General features: G+C 44.0%; 1 protein-coding gene across 1 annotated transcript in view; it reads left to right on the forward strand.

Moving 5' to 3' along the window:
* The window catches only part of LOC126161844 (circadian clock-controlled protein daywake-like), a 124494-nt gene that overhangs the window by 54436 nt on the left and 51023 nt on the right, over window positions 1–19035 (forward strand). The gene's annotated exons all lie outside the window — the stretch shown is intronic.

A 19035-nucleotide genomic window follows, 5' to 3' on the forward strand; every position in this document is an offset into this window, starting at 1 on the left:
GTCTCTGGGGAGTCTGGTGGCCAGCGGAAGTGTTTAAACTCAGTAAAATGTTCCTGGAGCCACTTTGTAGCAATCCTTGAAGTGTGCGGTGTCGCATTCTGCTGCTGGAATTGACCAAGTCCGTCGAAATGCACAACGGACATCAATAGGTGTGGGTCATCAGACAGCATGCTTACGTATGTGTCACCTACAGAGTCGTAACTAGACGTATCAGAGGTCCCAAGTCACTCTAACGGCACAGGCCCCATACCGTTACAGGACCTCTACCAGCGTGAACAGTCCCATGCTGACATGCAGGGCCCTTGGATTCATGAGGTTGTCTCCATACCCGTACACTTATATCCGATCGATACAATTTGAAACGAGACTCTTCCGACCAGGCAACATGCTTCCAGTCATCAATAGTTCAATGTCGGTGCTGACGGGCCCAGACGAAGCCTACATCTTTGTGTCACGCAGTCATCAAGGGCACACGAGTGGGCCTTCGGCTCCGATAGTCGATATCGGTGATGTTTCGTTGAGTGGTTCGCAAGCTGACATTTGTTGATGGCCCAGCACTGAAATCTACATAAATTGATTAAGGTTTGAACTTCTGTCACGTTGAAACGTTGAACGATTATCTTCACTCGTCGTTGGTCCTGTTCTTGCAGGATCTTTTTCCGGCCGCAGCGATGTCGGAGATTTGATCTTTCACCGGACTCCTCATATTCACAGTGCACGAGTGAAATGGTCCTACGGGAATATGTCCATTTCGTCGCTACCTCGGAGGTGTTGTGCCCCATCGCTCGTGCGCCGAGTATAACACCAGGTATAAACTCACTTAAATCGTGATAACCTGCCATTGTAGCAACAATAACCGATCTAACAACAGTAACAGACTCTTGTTGTCTTACATAGGCGTTGCCGACCACAGTGCCATATTCTGCCTGTTTACATATCTCTCTATTTGAATATGCATGCTTATACCAGTTTCTTTGGCGCTTCAATGTATATTGGATTTGCAGTAGTGCTAGAGAATGCAGTAAGGAAAAGATACTCTCGGAGAACACGTGGTAGTGTACGATGCTTACAATATCTAGAAACGTAGAAAAGATGGGACGGTCTCGACGTCATTGTTGTTAAAGACAGAAAATAAACCAATGTTGGACGTATTTAGGACAGGAAATCTGCTGTACGTCACACTCGGGAGAAGTAACTTAGCGAAACAGCTGTAGAGATAAATCGGAGGACAGAAGAATTTGAATTCCGATCAGTAATGAAGTTATGGACACGTAAGGTCTGTACAGTAGAAATTTATTTTGAATTAAATTTACATTTATGGTAAATGATTTCTTAGCACAGCCACAGTAGGTATCCGAAGTGAAATATTATGTTTGTGTTGTTATTGATGATAAAGATAATGATTGATGAGAAAAGGGAGAGGTTAAACGCCGATGTCGGCACAAAGCCAACTAGCGTCGAATAGCACCAAGAGCACTGCCTATCTTAGCGCTCCCAGTCGATGAACGGCTCAACAGTCACGTGCCCTGCCCCAGTAAGAAAAAGAGGAGGCATTGAGAACTTAACACAAGACATTTGATCAAAGTCTGACTGTTAAAATTTTCACGACGCCACCACTGATCACCTTACCACTCAAATGCTCACGAGGAAGTAAACGCACGCTAGTGACCTTGGCTATTGATGTAGGTGTGCTTAAAGGTCTGCTTAGCAGAATTAGAAGTATGCAATTGGACCTAGACAGAGTGATCCTCAGATATTACATGAAGAAGACTGTCTTAGAGAGTTCAGTCATTAGCAACACTGTTTATTCCTACTTACGCATTGTTTAATACTTCCTAAGTGAGAAGTTAAAACCATACAGGAAGTTCAGCTTCAGGTATCGTGTTCTATTTCCAGCTCTGAGAAATCGTCTGCACAGCACTGCACTTCATTTACGCATGCCTCACAAAATACGATCATTCGGTCAGCACACATCACAGAAGGCACGGGTGGCATGGGTAAAATGTTACCAAATTCGAGACATAACTAATGGGTTCGAACAACGCTTGCAGCATAAAAGGTATTTGTGAACATACTTGTGACAATGCAAATTACGAAAAAGAGGCAACATGTCTAGGCAAACATTGCTAAAGAACTTAAGCAGTACTACTGCTGTCCTACGTTAACATGAGATAAATTGGTTTTGTACAGCATTCCTTTGTTCAAGGGTAACATGTGAATAACGCCACCGATGCAACCTCCATCCAGTCGGTAGTGGGTATGCTCAGGCACATTCGCAGTATTCCTTTTTCGACACATATAACAGTTTTCTGACGTGGTATTTCAATTAATAAAAAGTCGGAAAAAAGAGTCGAAAAGATTGACAAGTCAGAAATAGGTAGTATAATCAGGAGGAAAAAGAAGGGACATCCCATCAGTGCTCTGGGATGTTCTAAAGTTAAATAGTTGCAAAAAAGGAGATTCTTTTATTCCCTCCCAACACATGAATTAATTCCTTAAACAAAACCTACCCTTTCCTCTCAGCCAGTGTAACTTCCGTCCTAATTTCTCCGCCGATAATCTGCTCCTGTACCTTAGTCACCTCCTATCCCAACAGTACAATAACCGTAGATTTTGTGTGTGTCCCTTGACCTTCGGAAAAGATATGAACGTGTATGGTACTCCTTTTCCTTTGCAAATTCCACACGTTTCCACTTCTAATAACTATGCCCGCCTTATTGGATGCTTTATATCCAACTACCCATCCTATGTAACCATAAACAACTCTAACTCCCACATTTCCCCTCCTCTTGCCTGTGTATCTCAAGAGTCTGTCCTTTGTCCACTCTTGTGTAATCTCTACACTGCCTACATGCCCCGTTCACTTCTAATACGCCGACGACACCAACCCCATACTCCACCCTCCAGAAACATCAACGCCCCCATTCCTACCAGTATAGCAACTGGTGCAACCAGCTGCTTCTCAAAATAAACCCTCACACAATAATTATAGAACGAACTGTTACCGTGATTTTTACCTCTCCACCAACGACCATCCGATAACTAACATTGAAATATCTCGCACTAACCCTCGACCGCACATTAACACGAGACCATTTCTACTAACCATCCCACAGAGTAGCCCACAATGGACTGAAACTACTAAATCAACTAACCAGACGAACATGGAAATTGCATCCTTCCACCGCACTTCACACCTAATAAGCTTTAATGCGCCAGTTCTCTCTTAAGCCAATGTCACATAGATTTCCGCTCGACCAAAATGTTGCAGCTCACTGCAAATGCACAGAGGCTGTGCTCGCCCCCTTCCATATCCGTTCCGTAGTATTCACACACCTCAGCACCTGTTTTCTTTGGAATTAGAATTACTACACTCATCTAGAAGTCTGAGGGTATTTCGACTATCTCATCTTGCACACCAGGTGGAGGAATTTTGTCACGTCTGGCTCTTCAAAGGCTATCAGTAGTTCTGATGAAATGTCGTCTGCTCCAGGGCCCTTGTTTCGACTTCGGTCTTTCAGTAGTCTGTCAAATTCTTCTCGCAGTATTATATCTCCCATCTCAGCTTCATCTACGTCCTCTTTCCTTTCTAATATCCTGCCTTCAAGTTCATTTCCCTTGTATAGACCCTCTGTATACTCCTTCCACCTTTCAGCTTTCTCTTTTGTTTAGTACCGGCTTTCCATCTGAGCTCTTGGTATTCACACAGCTACACCTCTTTTCCTGTAGGCGGTATCTAGTGAAATTCGCTTCTATATCCTTACAATTGTCCTCTAGCCATTCCTGTTTAGCCATTGTGCACTTCATGTCCATCTCATTTTTAGGCGTTTGTATTCCTTTCGTCATTTAAGTTCAGTATCTCCTTTGATGTTCAAGGATTCCTACTAGGCCTTGTCTTTTTACCTATGTACTCCTCTGAAGCAGTCATTATTTCATCTCTCGAAAGTACCTTTTCATCTTCTGCTATAATTCATTCCACTGTTCTAGTTACCTAATGCTTCCTGTGAAACTTTCTACAGCCTGTGGTTCTTTGAACTTATCCATGTCTCATCTCCTTAATTTCCTACTTCTCTGAGATTTCTTCAGTTTTAATCTGCAGCTCATAACCAATAAATTGTGATCGGAGACCACAACAGCCCCTGGAAATCTCTTAGAGTTTAAAATGTGGTTTCAAAATTTCTGTCTTGCTGCTGTATAATCAATCTGAAACGTTCTGCAGTCCACAGGTCTCTTCCACGTATATAACCTTCTTTCGTGGATCTTAAATCAAGTGTTGACGATGATTAAATTATGCTCTGTGCAAAAGTTTACCAGGCAGCTTCCTCCTTCATTCCTTTCTTCTGGTTCATTTTCACTCATATTTTTCTTTTTCTTCTTTTACCTAATATCGAATTCCAGTTACCCATCACAATTAATTTTCGTTTCCCTAAACTGTCTGATTGATTCCTATTATCTCATCATACATTTGTTAAATCTGTTCATCATCTGCGCAGCTATTTGGAATATAAACTTGTACTGCTGTAATGAGTGTCAGCTTGGCATCTATGTTGGCTACGATAACTTATGCGCATTCTTATTTCTTGTTCGTTATTAAACATGCTCCAGCATTACCCTAACTGATTTTATATTTATAACCCTGTAGTGACCTGACCAGAAGTCCTGTTCCTCTTGCCACCGAACTTCGGTTATCCCCACTATATCTAATTTCAAACGATTGGTTTCCCTTTTTAAATTTTCTAACCTACCTGACCCATTAAGGGATCTAACATTTCACGCTTCGTTTTGCCTGATGACGACATTCTCATAAGTAGTCCCCGCAAGGAGATCCGGTTGGGGGACTATGTCACCTACGGAAAACTTTACCGGAGAGGATGCCATTACCATATGACCATATTGTATAGCTGGATACCCTCCGGAAAAATTACTGTTGTATCCAGAATGAGATTTTTACTCTGCAGTGGAGTGTGCGCTGATATGAAACTTCCTGGCAGATTAAAACTGTGTGCGGGACCGAGACTCGAACTCGGGACCTTTGCCTTTCGCGGGCAAGTGCTCTACCAACTGAGCTACCCAAGCACGACTCACGCCTCGTCCTCACAGCTTTAATTCCGCCAGTACCTAGTCTCCTACCTTCCAAGCTTTACAGAAGCTCTCCTGCGAACCTTGCAGAACTAGTACTCCTGAAAGAAAGAATATTGCGGAGACATGGCTTCACTCGGCAGCAATTACTGTTGTAGTTTTCCCTTGCTTTCAGCCGTTTGCAGTACCAGCACAGCAAGGCCATGTTGGCTGATGTTATCAAAGCCAGATCAGTCAATTGCTAAAAAGGCTGCTGCCCTTTTTCAGGAACCACACGTTTGACTGCTCTCAAAGGGTACACCTGCGTTGTATTGCACCTAAGCTTTCGCTATCTATATTGCTAAGGCACCAAGCCACGCCAACGGCAAGGTCGACTGGGGGATGAGGACAGGGTTAGTAGAGGAATGTAAAAAATGCCAATTCCAAAACTGTAGGTGCTAATAGGTACAAATAGTACCGAACTATAAGTTTAATAATTAAGATTGCAGATTACTGATACGAATTCCTTACAGACGAATGACACATAATCGTCCCTCCAACTGAGTATAGCTTCCGTCCTGACTCCACCAAAATTTTACGAATCCCTCAACATGCTCGAAAGCCATGCTCTGTGCCTTGCCTTTCGTATGCCCCTGCTGGCACCCATTAAGCTCCTGTATGATTGTTTTTTTAATTTTCCCTCTATTCTCCCTGCCACTGAAAACCTTCCGATTTTCTACATTCCCACAAAGTGGACAGCAAGCCAAACACACTATAGTGTCATCAGTAATTGTTAACCTTTGTACTCTACTGATTTTGTACCAACACGTCCTCTCACCTCATATCTACATACTCTGAAACGAAATTTTAACTGCTTCCCCTTGCCTGACCGTGAAGTCCACGCGGAAATGTAGTCATTATTACAGGTTTAAACAATACTCATGTTTGTCTCCATGTCAGGGACCCCGCACCTTCCCTCCAACCCCCGCCTCCTCCCTTTCTAAATTCTTAGTCCGGGGTCTCCCTCCCTGACTCTTATCCTAAATCTTTTCCAAAACTTACTTCAACACTGTACTGTTCAATAAAGCGAACTTTGCCAGTTTTTATAAATACTGGCATCAGCTGACTGTATTTTATCAAGTATATAAAAATATTTTACTTACAATATTCAATATAATAATTTTAAAAACACCTTCGTAATTTACAACAAATTTAAAAACATAAAATACGTTTATCTGTTTTATTACTGCTCTCTGCTGAGGAGACAATGTATTGCTGCTTGCCCACCCACGTCCTCACTGGCTAGAGAGAAAGTTAAAAGATTTATCTCTATTGACTTCCCTGAGTTCTCCGACATTCTGCTTACTCGGAAGCATTATCACTAATGTAATCGCGAATGGGCTGTCACGATGACAAGGTGGATGGAATGATGCACCATACTGTATGTCATCTTGCTCGCCGTATGATTTTGCTGTGGGCTTCTATAGAAAAACTGAGGCAGTCGATGTAATCCTAGCGGCTGTAGCCTACCCGGTGAGGGCGCATCCAACGGGCGACGCGGGTCTCGGGGGGCGCCTGTCGCGGACGGTGATCCCCGGGTGGCTTGCGCGCGTTGTGCAAGCAGTTACGTCCAGTGACGCAAGGCGGAGGAAAGCAGGAGCGGTGCTGTGTGACGGAGCCTTACATAAGGCGGTGGCGGCCACTTCCAGCCGTGACCGGGCCCCCCGCTTCCACTTTCTCCCGCTTCCTTTTTGCGACTCCCGGACGGCGCTACGCTCTGACAGAAAAGGAGTGCCCAGCCGACCACCGCCTCAGGGCCTTCTGTGTTTGGCCCGCAGCCCAGAAGATCCCGTTAGCTACGTTCACATAAGCAGCTGTGGAAAGGAAAGGACGATGGAAACTGGATGATTTGGATGTAACCTACCAGGACTGGATACGTGAATATACAACTATTTTGGCATACTGCAGCATACGAAGCATACGAACTACTTAGACTGTTTTGATGTCGAGCGATATTCGTTTGTTCAACGTCCATTGGACATTCGGTGAACTTCATTTATGTGTCTTTGTTGTAGTAACATCATCTTGCATCTTCCGATTAAAGCATTCTTCTGCACTTCACAAATCAATACAGTCTTCCGTGTTAGGCATCTGTTTGTTGACTCCCCCCCCCCCCCCCCCCCCGCCGATCGTGTTTTACTATATCTACTTACCTTAGCATTAGATTGTCGTCTCCTTGCGTGTTGGAATCGAGCGATACACTTTGGTCTATTTACTTTCCTGAATATTTTGCTCAATTGTGTTGTGGGTTGGCAGGAGAGCCAACACCGGTTTGGAGAAGAAGCCGAAAGGCACGCGTTTTAGATCACGCAGGCTAGCGTGAGGTCTGGAACAGGTCAAGAAAATTAGACTTTAGCAAAAAACGTACGTAGCTGCTGGAATACTTTAATCCATAAATGGTGAACATCGCTCTTGACGGTACATTATTCATAACCTCAATAGTAACTGGTAATGGCGGCTAGCTAGGTCGTAGCAAATGACGTAGCTGAAGGCTATGCTAACTATCGTCTCGGCAAATGAGAGCGTATTTTGTCAGTGAACCATCGCTAGCAAAATTGGTTGTACAATTGGGGCGAGTGCTAGGAAGTCTCTCTAGACCTGCCGTGTGGCGGCGCTTGGTCTGCAATCACTGATAGTGGCGACACGCGGGTCCGACATATACTAACGGACTGCCGCCGATTTAAAGGCTACCACCTAGCAAGTGTGGTGTCTGGCGGTGACACCACAAATTGTATCTAACTTTATTTAAGGACTCAATTCTTTTAGTGTCTTCATTACATAGAAGAATGTTAGTATTAAATCAGTTTAATTAATTTGTTCCTTGGAATTTAATTGATGTTATTTGTTTGATGTTATCTCGAATTTAATGACGATATCGAAGATAATGTCCTAAGTATTCAGATAACGTTCGTGTAATTATCATCGCGCTTGTTAAGTGGCGCTTCCTTCTGGTAACTGCTCTCTGAAACTCGGCGAAATTTGTCTTCTGCTGCCCGACGTTCCGCTGCTAGGTTTGTCGTAGGCTAGAAATCCGAAAGAAATTAGAATCCTCGCAGCAGAATGTTCAGTAGTTGTCTATGTAATGTCACCGTTTGAGACAGGAATCTGGCAGTAACATCCTTCTACATCTACATCTATCTACATCTACATCCATACTCCGCAAGCCGCCTGACGGTGTGTGGCGGAGGGTACTGGTATCGGTTCTCCCTCCTATTCCAGTCTCGTATTGTTCGTGAAAAGAAAGAGTGTCGATTTGTCTCTGTGTGGGCTCCAATCTCTCTGATTTTATCCTCATGGTCTCTTCGCGAGATATACGTAGGAGGGAGCAATATACTGCTTGACTCTTCGGTGAAGGTATGTTCTCGAAACTTCAACAAAAGCCCGTACGGAGCTACTGAGCGTCTCTCCTGCAGAGTCTTCCACTGGAGTTTATCTATAATCTCCGTAACGCTTTCGCGGTTACTAAATGATCCTGTAACGAAGCGCGCTGCTCTCCGTTGGATCTTCTCTATCTCCTGTATCAACCCCACCTGGTACGGATCCCACACTGGTGAGAAATATTCAAGGAAAACCTCAAACGCGAGGAAACCGCTCTTTCGGTGAACAAAGTTTCTCCCAGCAAAGTTTTGACCGTGCGCAGCCTCGCAAATTTTCTACCAAAGTCCATTTGTCCGAACGTCTATTCCGAAGAGCAACGGTTTGTGATTCATATACACAGTATCACCTGATAAAAATGGTAATTACCTCTTCAAACTAAACAATGATGTATTTTTGCATACTCTTCTTATACAGCGGTAATTAGCATTTGTATTTAAGTCATTTCGACTTTCTCCATTAATTAACTTATAGAATTTAAAAAATTCACAAAATGGCAGACTTACAACAATATAGTTCATTAGCGTCATACGGAATTCAATACACACCCATATAGTCGCTTGAGTAACACCAGAGTGAGTTATTTCGTTTCCTTCACAGCTTACGATTGTCTCGTGGTCCAGGGAGAAGTTCTCGGCGCCACAGCAGGCTCTCGCAGTAAAAAATCAGAGATTGTTTATTGTATAACATTTTTTGGTTAAAACTCGGGTGACTGACGTGTCATCGCAGCAGCTACAGCGAGTAAAACCCTTCAACGGTGTCTCAGTAACTTCAGTAAGCGTGTCAGTAAACACTCGCACCCTACAGATGGACAGTGGGCATAATGTAACCACTTGCATCCCACAGATGGAAGACACATTGAGATGTTATTTTAACCCCAATGTCGCACCCTACAGATCGAACACATATTGACCTTAATCCATCAGTCCACTTTCCTATCTCTCCTGTCAATTTCCAATGAGTACCCTCCTTCGCTTGAAGTGTAACCCCCAATTTCTTATTGGCTCTTCGTTGAATGCTTATGTTTCATTACTACAAGTAAAACCGGCGACAAACACTCATTGTGATCCCTCCGTTCCAGACACATCGGACTTGTGATACCTCTCTTTAGTTTACCAAAAAATGAAATGAAATTTGCTTATGGTATTTTTGACCAAGATCGCCGTTCGCGAAGTTCGGTCGTCTGGTGCCAGTCTTTTTACATGTCGTCACTTCGGTGACTTGGACGTCGATAATTGTTGAAGTCGGCGGTAGTGTCACGGGGTAGCACCTGCAGACTGCCAGCAGCTGTGTCATAGCGAGACTACCATGGAAACAGGAGCACCGCCATGGAGAAGCATCTCCAGATTTCCGTCCTCCTGCGAGTCCATTTTGATGACAACACACACAGACACAGTACCGAGCCGAGAAAATCATCGAACCGCCCAGCAATCGAACCGGGGGGCAGCGCTGACCACAAGTTGCTGACAGTTTACCAAAACCACTCTCCATCCGGCGACATCTTAAATTGCCCTAAATACACGAGCTCGTTATCTAGCTCTACGTCCTCATTTTCAGTTTGTATTAACCCCTTACCGACATGTTGATGTGTGCGTCTTATATGATCATTATAAATAATTTAACCGTGTTATCAGATTTGCTCCGTTAATGTGTTCCATTCGTTGTTGAGGTCTGTCTGCACTAAAGACAGACAGTAAAGTGTTATCTGTAAAGTAAGGTGATATAGGACCGCTCCAGTAAGAAGCATCCATTCTTCACTTCCCAGTTTAAGGCCACGATGAATAACTCCTTGTCGGACGCTTGCTTCAGTTCTCCATTTCCCGATATCCTCGTGAAGTCTAGCGGGAGCTGCAGCACTGGCATGTAAAGGGTGATTTTGCTAAATGGGGTCAAACTGCAACAAAACGATCCCCGCGAGGATAAGGAGCAAAAAGAACGCACCAGGAAAGCGAGAATATCCTACCCATATTAATGTCAAAGAGTGTAGTGAGCTGCGGGACCATCGTATGGCTACATTACCCTTCGTACCATCAAAGGTACATGTTCCAGCAGGGATGGCAGAGCTATTTGCAGGAAGTGCTGATATGCCTCGCCTGCGTAGCATTGTGAGCTGGAGCACCGTCGTGTGGTTACATTAGTCTTCGAACCTCAAAAGGATGACTTGTTCCACGAGGCGCTCTCAGTCCCAGTCCACGCACTGAGGCTGTATTGCGACCACATCTTGTAAAGATAGCCTCATCTGTGAATATCATGGATGACAGAATTCCCAGCACAGTGGTGGAATGTGCGAAGAACCAGCGACAAAACCGTCCCCACGGAAGCAATTCCGTAGATAATAATGCCTGCACATATTGCAAGTGATGAAAGTTGTGATGGAGAATGTTCTACGCATTTGTCTGGCTCACACCATGCTAGCTGATACTAGGGTCACCGACAAAGATTTTACATTTTCATCTGCCCATTCAGAAAGCATTTCCAGCCGTATGGCCGTACGACCTGTTGTGCTCCTTATCCCCTCACGGATCGTTTACTTCAGTTTCTCCTCATCCAGCAAAATCGCTCTGTCTATTCTTCGCTATACTAATACAGGAGAAACGATGACTACATTTCCGAATGATTACCGACATTTGCATTTGATTTAGAATACATTTATTGCAGGTTGGGTACAGTATAGAGGGGAAAGCACAGAAGTGGGACATGAACCATACTTACTCTGAATACAAGACCAGTGTTTTACTTTTGTGTGTGTGTGTGTATCTTTTTGCACAGCTAGCACGGTGGACCGTTAATTTTGTATACTACTTGAACACAGTTTCTTATCACTCGCACTGTCAGTGACGCCGAACCAGGTGGAACACACAGGCAGTTGCTATGGTCGAAGACGGCGGAATCTACAGAGTGAATGGCTAGCCAGAAGCAAAGTCCAGAGCATAGCGAAAATCCTCATAAGCATGCGCAAACAGTCCAGACAGCGATCCGAACCTAGAAACGTAAATACAGGGAATGACAATCATTCTACCGTCAACGACGGGGATCGAAGGTTTCAGAAAATAGCGAGAACTGCCAGACAAGTATGATTTCCATGGCACGTGTGGACTCTGTCGCTTCAGTGGACCGGCCAAGTGACATGGCAGCGCCCTCCCTGGGAGCTAGCTGTAGTGGTAATATGAAGTCCAAGTATCTCTGACCATCCCTACGTATCGATACTTGTGGGTACGCAACCCAAATCGTTGTCGGATTCTAAAGTTAATGATAGCGCGTGATATGAAATAACTAACATTATACCTCTTGCAACTTATGCAAAGTTAACTGAATCTTAGACTAAACAATTTTGAATAAGCAGTAAATTCTTGTGATATTGAGTATTCATTGTTTATTAATGCAGTTAGGAAACAATGTTTCGGGATTACCTGATTGACGGTTTATTAATATTAGTGGAAGGTCTTCTAATTCCTCCATAAAGGGTAACAATTATTGAACTATATGAAATAAAATCGTTTGTATAAGGATGTTCAAACTGCACAGTTGGCCGCGGGGCATCGTGGGAATTAGTATGCTCATACTCACGCGCCTTGTTGTTTCATATGGCTGAGTTCGCAAACAAGCAAAATTGGATCATTTGGGGGACTGATAATCCGCATTTCGCGATCGAGAAGTCTCTTCACTCTCACCGGATAACTGTGTGGTGTGCAATCTCCAGTCACAGAATAATGTGAGCGATATTCCTTAACGGCACGGTGATTACCAAATGGTACGTGAAGGTTTTGGAAGATGATTTCATCCCCATCCCAAAATGACCTTCATTTCGACAAGATGTGATTCATGCAAAACGGAGCTTGACCCAATCGAAGCAAGAGAGTGTTTTATGTCCTGGAGGAGCACTTTGGGGATCACATTTTGACTTCGGGGTATCCAGAGACCACTGCCTTGCCCTCGATTAGTTGCCTGGCATATTTTCCGGGTCTGAACACATGCGATTCCTTTTTGTGGAGCTATATTAAAGACAAGGCGTATATCAACAACGCCAAAACCATTACTGAGTTGGAAACAGCCACTCAGGAGGTCATCGACAGCATGGATGTTTGGACACTTCAGCGGATCACGCAGAATTCGCTATTAGTCTGCGCCACATCACCGCCAATGGTGGCAGGCATATCGAACACGTCATGACCTAAATCCGAATGTCTATGGTGACGTTTACATGTTGAAAAAAGTGTGTGCACGCCGTATTTTGTAACTAATTTATGTTTTTCTTTTCATATAATTCAAAAATAATTATCACCCTGTACTATTCACATTGCGTAAAATATCAGTTGATATTGTGTATATTGAACCTCACACAGTGAATTTTTGTTTCAATATTACGTATGCTGCTCACATGTGTCTAGGGTTTTGATGCTCTTCAGTATCTATGTCATCAACCTGCTACCAGGCCTCGTGGTCTAGTGGGAAAGTGTTTGCCTGGAAACTCAGAGTTCGAGGGCTCCAGTTATTGCCGGACCATGAAAATTTACAGTCTGCCTTTAATCTAGCTTTCATTTGTTAATTATCGTTGTGATTGCCGGGAACGACACGTGGTTCGGACTCTACTACAAAATATATGTCCCTTTTCGCCGGCTGGACAACGGGAGTAAATTAGAGACATGACTTGCACCTACGTCGCCATTGAACCACACGAAATTATTACCCCATTTAATGCAGTTGAAGCGTTAGAGAACTGGTGGGGGACTGGCAACATACTGGAACCACCAAATAAAGTATACTTCAACAGCAATTTATTATCGGAAACAACTAAACCCTTTACAATGTGAAAATACACTGTTAAATACAATCTTTGAAATTTAATGTTTTCGTGAGGCAAGAACGAGCAAACATTAAGTACTGCAGAATATGCATTTTAACCATCAGCTGATCAATTGCAGGTCAAGAAAGTCAGTTGATTAGACAAATAATTATACTTAGCAACTGAACAAATGGCTTAGTGTCCCATAATAAATGTCTACCTTGACATAGCCATATCAAGTAATAGAACTTTACATACAAATTTCATTAAACAACACAATGCTACAGCCATAACGACCAGTTACGGCAACACTGACGAATCTTATGTGAACAGAATTTAACTGCAAGGAAGTTTAATAGCATTTGAAACAGATATGTGTGTTCACATCAGTGTGAATTCCTAAGGGGCCAAACTGCTGAGGTGATCGGTCCCTAGACTTACACACTACTTAAACTAACATATGCTAAGAACAACACACACACACCCATGCCCGAGGGAAGACTCGAACCTCCGGCGGGAGGAGCCGCGCAATCCATGACATGGCGCCTCAAACCGCACGGCTATTCTGCACGGTTGAAACAGATATAGTATAACTGAATTAACAGCCGGCGGTCACACAAACCAACTTAGCAGTTGGTGAAAGTGTTTCCGAATTTACATGAAATTTGGTTCAACTACAAAAAATGCGTTAGTAATTATTTTGAAGGATCTTAAGTTTACGTCTAAACATGTCTCCACTAGTAGGCGGGTCATCAGGGGTACAAACACAGACAGCTGTACGGCGCAATGGCTGACCAGAACATCAGAATGAACTTATATTAAAGTCTGCCTCTAGACCGTGTTGCTTTGATTTATTTGAGCGGGACTGAAAAGAAATTAGTTACGTTATTTCATACACAACTGAAATATACCAAACCAACGCGAACGCCGAATTTCAGAGGTTACAGGAAACCAAACAGAGGCAATAGTCAATCAAACATGCAGATGGAATCAACGAATTCCAGTGGGCAGAAACGGCAAATAAATAAATTACAAGATAATTACACAGGCGGATGGTTTTGAAACAGCTAAGAACAAGAAATGTGAACTTACTAGAATATGCTGGCCACCTGTATTACGAAAATAGCTACCTTTTCCACGGACGTATGAGGAATTTACAAACTTGGTGAATACCACAAGACTAACCGAAGCATACAATGAGGCCCATTTCTGGGTTCACCCCTGGTTTCGCTAAATAAGGAGTTAAATAATGGATAACCTGCACTGCAACACACACGTATAAGCAGAATTAAATATTATTCTAATAATATACATACTCCAAGGAATAAAATAAACTGAGATTCCTGAGGAATCAAGCGACACACTATTTCAATGCAAGTCTAGCAATTTTCCGGATTAATTTCTGACCAACCCAGTTCCAAACACGTTCGATGGGTGATTTGTCAGGAGAACCTGTAGGACAGAAATGTGGCAACCGTTGTTAACCAGAGAAATCTTCTACATTCTCATATGTGCCTCCCAACATTTGGTGAAACATGGTATACCGAGTTGATTGAAGGTGAAGCAGTATCTCTAGATCGAGGACCTAGCTGCTTGCTGTTAAGATATTCCTAATACATAGGAGTTGGAATGGCGAGATGTGTTCAGTAGCGCACAAAGCAGCACACTTAACCTTTGTCCATTAAGCTAATGAAAAACAGGGCCATCACAGTTGCATTTTACAGATACGAGTATCACTTTAAGAAAGTACCAGATGAACCTCGTTCAGAAAAATTACAATTTGCCAGTTAGCATGCCAGCGACAGTGGTGACATGGCAATGTTAGGCAAAGTGTTTGTGGTTCTGACTAAAAGAGGAGACGCCAGTATTTGTACCACCAGTCGAGCCTGCTGCCAAAAGCGTCGAACAATCGAAGCACACAGGTGCACAATTGTAACCGTGCTACAGCGTATTCCCAAAGAAACGAAACAGTGGAGGATAGCTGTACATTACATTACGGCCATGCGGACACGATGATGATCACCCTCGCTCTGATCAAATATCTCTGTCCAGTAGGCACTCCCAGCTACGTATAACACTGTACTATCCACTGATTGCTTTGATTTCACCTTTTTAAATCATGACAATGTAGGAAGTGGCAAATGGAAAAAAACATAAGGCCTTCTAAGAATGACCGTTGTTGTAGGCGAATGATAGAAAACCAAGGACAACTAAAACCGAAAAGCCGTACCTTTTTGTAACACCCTGTATATGGCTACTGTCTGCGTAGTACCTTGTGAATACAGTTAGTACTTGAGATAAAATTAAAGTGTGATACTCATGCGGCTATCTAGTGCATCAATAGAGAAAATGAAGCAAGCGATTAACTTTTTCCTTTCGCGATTTTGTGGTGTTCGTCAGCGAGAAAAAAATTTCATAGTGGTCTGAAATCATGTGAAAAGTTTGTTGCAAGTCTCTAAGTACTCTGATTCTCAAATAATGGATGATTAAAGTATGAGTAGTCTCGCGTCATGGATTACTATGCTTTTTCACTCCCACCTTTTTTTTTAAGTTGGGAGCTCCTCCACGCTCGCACAAGCATGGCGACCAACTCAAAAGGTCTACTGTCACCTCTGCATTGTTAGTAATTAGAATCGAGGAGATCGCAGGAACGAGGAACTGCGATGTTATCCGTACATCTGCGTAAGATTACCCATTAATACGGGCGCATCTGGGTGATAGAAGTGGTCGAAAAAGCTTGACAGAATCAAACTTAAAAGAAGAGCGGTTTTAAGGGCAGAGGGAAAAAAGTGGCAAGGCAAGTTCCAAGAGAAAAAAACATCTGCGACCGTGTCAAATGGCTCTGAGCACTATGGGACTTAACTTCTAAGGTCATCAGTCCCCTAGAACTTTGAACTACTTAAACGTAACTAACCTAAGGACATCGCACACATCCATGCCCGAGGCAGGATTCGAACCTGCGACCGTAGCGGTCGCGCGGTTCCAGACTGCAGCGCCTTTAACCGCTTGGCCACCCCGGCCGGCGACAGTGTCAGGTTGGGTAGTAAGGGCTGTAGCGGTTTCTTGCTATCTGCGACAGATCGTGCAAGGTAAGGTTATGTTAGTGGTTGTCTATCATGCGTCAGTACCATAGAGCAGTGCCAGATTGTCGTGGAATGATCAGTCCTGTCGAGGAGATGAGCGCTGCTGCTGCTGCTCCTCCTGAGTCGCTGCGTGTTCCGGTTGCCCCACCCGCACCCTTAATCCTTTTATAGGTGGCTGGCTCTTACACCCACAGCAGTTCTTTCCAGACAGCAAGTGATATGTGTACCAAGTATAGTTGAAATTGGTCCAGTGGTTTAGGAAGAGATGTGGACACACATACGTAAGTACATTCAATTATGTACATCAATTTTTATAATTTGTATGGATTTTATACATGACCAGACGTCTTTTGCAGTTTTCTCGCACGTTATCGTAGAGTCAGACTTCCCTTAGCGCGATCGGGCGCCGACACGCCAGCGGACTTAATTCGAGGTGCTCGACTCTACCGCAGGGGGCAGCTGGGGCAGTGTGCGGAGTGCGGAAGGCGAAGTGTGCCGCGGAGAAAGTGAAGTGCTGCCCGTCACGCGGTCAGCCGGCCTTCCGCGGCCGCCTTGTGTAACAGCGGAACACGCCGCGCCGCGCCGCGCCGCCAAATGTGACACTCTACTTTCTCGGGTCAAAGGTCAGATCGGCGAGTGGGCCTTCGATATGGGGCGCAATTTCGTTTCATAATGGCTGAATGCAGGAGGAATATACGATCCGGAATCGACATCTTTAGGACAAACAGGCTGCTCCGTCATCCAGGAAGTAACAATAGATAGCCATAAATGTCTCCTGCATAATGAGAGTATTAGCACTACGCACAAGCTGAGTTGTACAACGATGAAGTAGAAAATCGATCATGGTATTGGAAGTATCATTCGATCAGCTTGTCAGAAATAAGATTAATGTGTAAATTGCAACGAGGAGCGACTCTCTCAAACTCAGTCTCAGTTTCGCCCGTACTTTATCTCAGGCAGATTCCCATTTTGCCTAGACAGAAAGAGTACCGACACGCTCCAAGAAACGTCCATTACTGTAAAATGAGGGCCGACCATAGGGAACCGTGTCCGAGATTTGCGTCAGCTGCTACCTAACTCTAACGTTGGGCCACGCAGCTGGTCTTTTTGTCAGAAGTGACTCATGGAACAATGGGTAAAAACAGATTCAGAAAGGTCTAAGGACTACACCACGAGTAGTGCTATAGTTTAACTTTCCAGGAAACTTGCAAAATACCTCTCCACTGCCTTAACCACAGCACCAGGACTACAAATTTTAGTGTCCCACCGAGCGAGGTGCAGCAGCGGTAATACATGGGACTCATATTCCGCGTTACGCCGCCTTAACCCCCATCAGACCACCCACATTTAGGTTTCTCGTGATTTATCTATATCTCTCAGGGCGAATGAAGGAACACTTCCTTCGAAATGGCACGGCCAATTTCTTTCCCCGTACCATCCCACCCGAATTTGTGTTTCTAATAACTTCGTCGTAGATGCTAAAGCACAATCTTCTTTCATTCGTTTAGCATAAAGTACATCAGTGGCCCTGAGCATACGAATTTACAGTGCGAGAAATCTAAATTATAAATATCTCTGAACTTGGAAACTGTTATCATAAAGCAGTAGAGTGAAAAAATCGTTCTCTGGCTAATGTGTAATTACGGCGCCTTTTCTACTTACGTTGAAGGACAAAATTTCGTTGTAAAAGCTATGGGATGTGTGAACATTATCACTGAATACCTGCACCACTTCAACGTCAGCCCTCTCATCTTCCTCAAACAAGATTCTGGTTTTGTACCACGATTATGCTATTGGAAGACGCCATCCCTTTATATAAACAACGTGTGTTTTGCAACTGCTAGTGCCACCGTCGAATGGTATGAACTGTAGGAGATGCAGCGCCGTACTCTCGACTAACCACGATGCACAGCCGTAACTGTACCTGAGGTACGAAGTACGCAAAAGCCTTTTGGCAAATGGCTCTGAGCACTATGGGACGTAACATCTGAGGTCATCAGTCCCCTAGAACTTAGAACTACTTAACCCTAACTAACGTAAGGACATCATACACATCCATGCCCGAGGCAGGATTCGAACCTGCGACCGTAGCAGCCGCGTGGTTCCGGACTGAAGGGCCTAGAACCGCTCTGCCACACAGGCCGGCGCAAACGCCTTTCGCTGCTGTGTTATCACAGTCTCAACTCGAAGCAAGTTGGATAATGCCCGAGCGAGGGAGCGTCCTAGAGAGCTACAGGGAATTGGCAGAAATATCTAAACAACAAAAACACAACACTTTAGTATCCGTAAGACATTGTAGGGAAACCATTGGTGCCCTAAACAGTTTCCAGTTGTCTCTGAGTAGATAAATACCCGTCCAGATCTTCCGTGATTTTCAAAGGAATTTTACAGCATTCTTCCTGCAAAGTAGTGGCAAGTTCAGGAAACAATGACGGAAGCAGATAATGATAACGCGCCTTCCTCTCCAATGTAGACCACAGCGGCTGTATAACATTGAGATCTGATGAATCTGGTTGCCAGGGGAGATGAGACAATTCATCCTTCTGCTCACAAAGCCAGTCCTACACGATGCGAGCTTTTTGAACAGGAACCCTGCCATCTTGGAACACAGCATCATCGTAGGGGAACAAATATTGTATAATTGGTTTGACCTGATAGGCCAAAATGATCACATTA

Source organism: Schistocerca cancellata, chromosome 2 (assembly GCF_023864275.1).
Source record: "Schistocerca cancellata isolate TAMUIC-IGC-003103 chromosome 2, iqSchCanc2.1, whole genome shotgun sequence".
NCBI classification, from domain to species: Eukaryota; Metazoa; Arthropoda; class Insecta; order Orthoptera; family Acrididae; genus Schistocerca; species Schistocerca cancellata.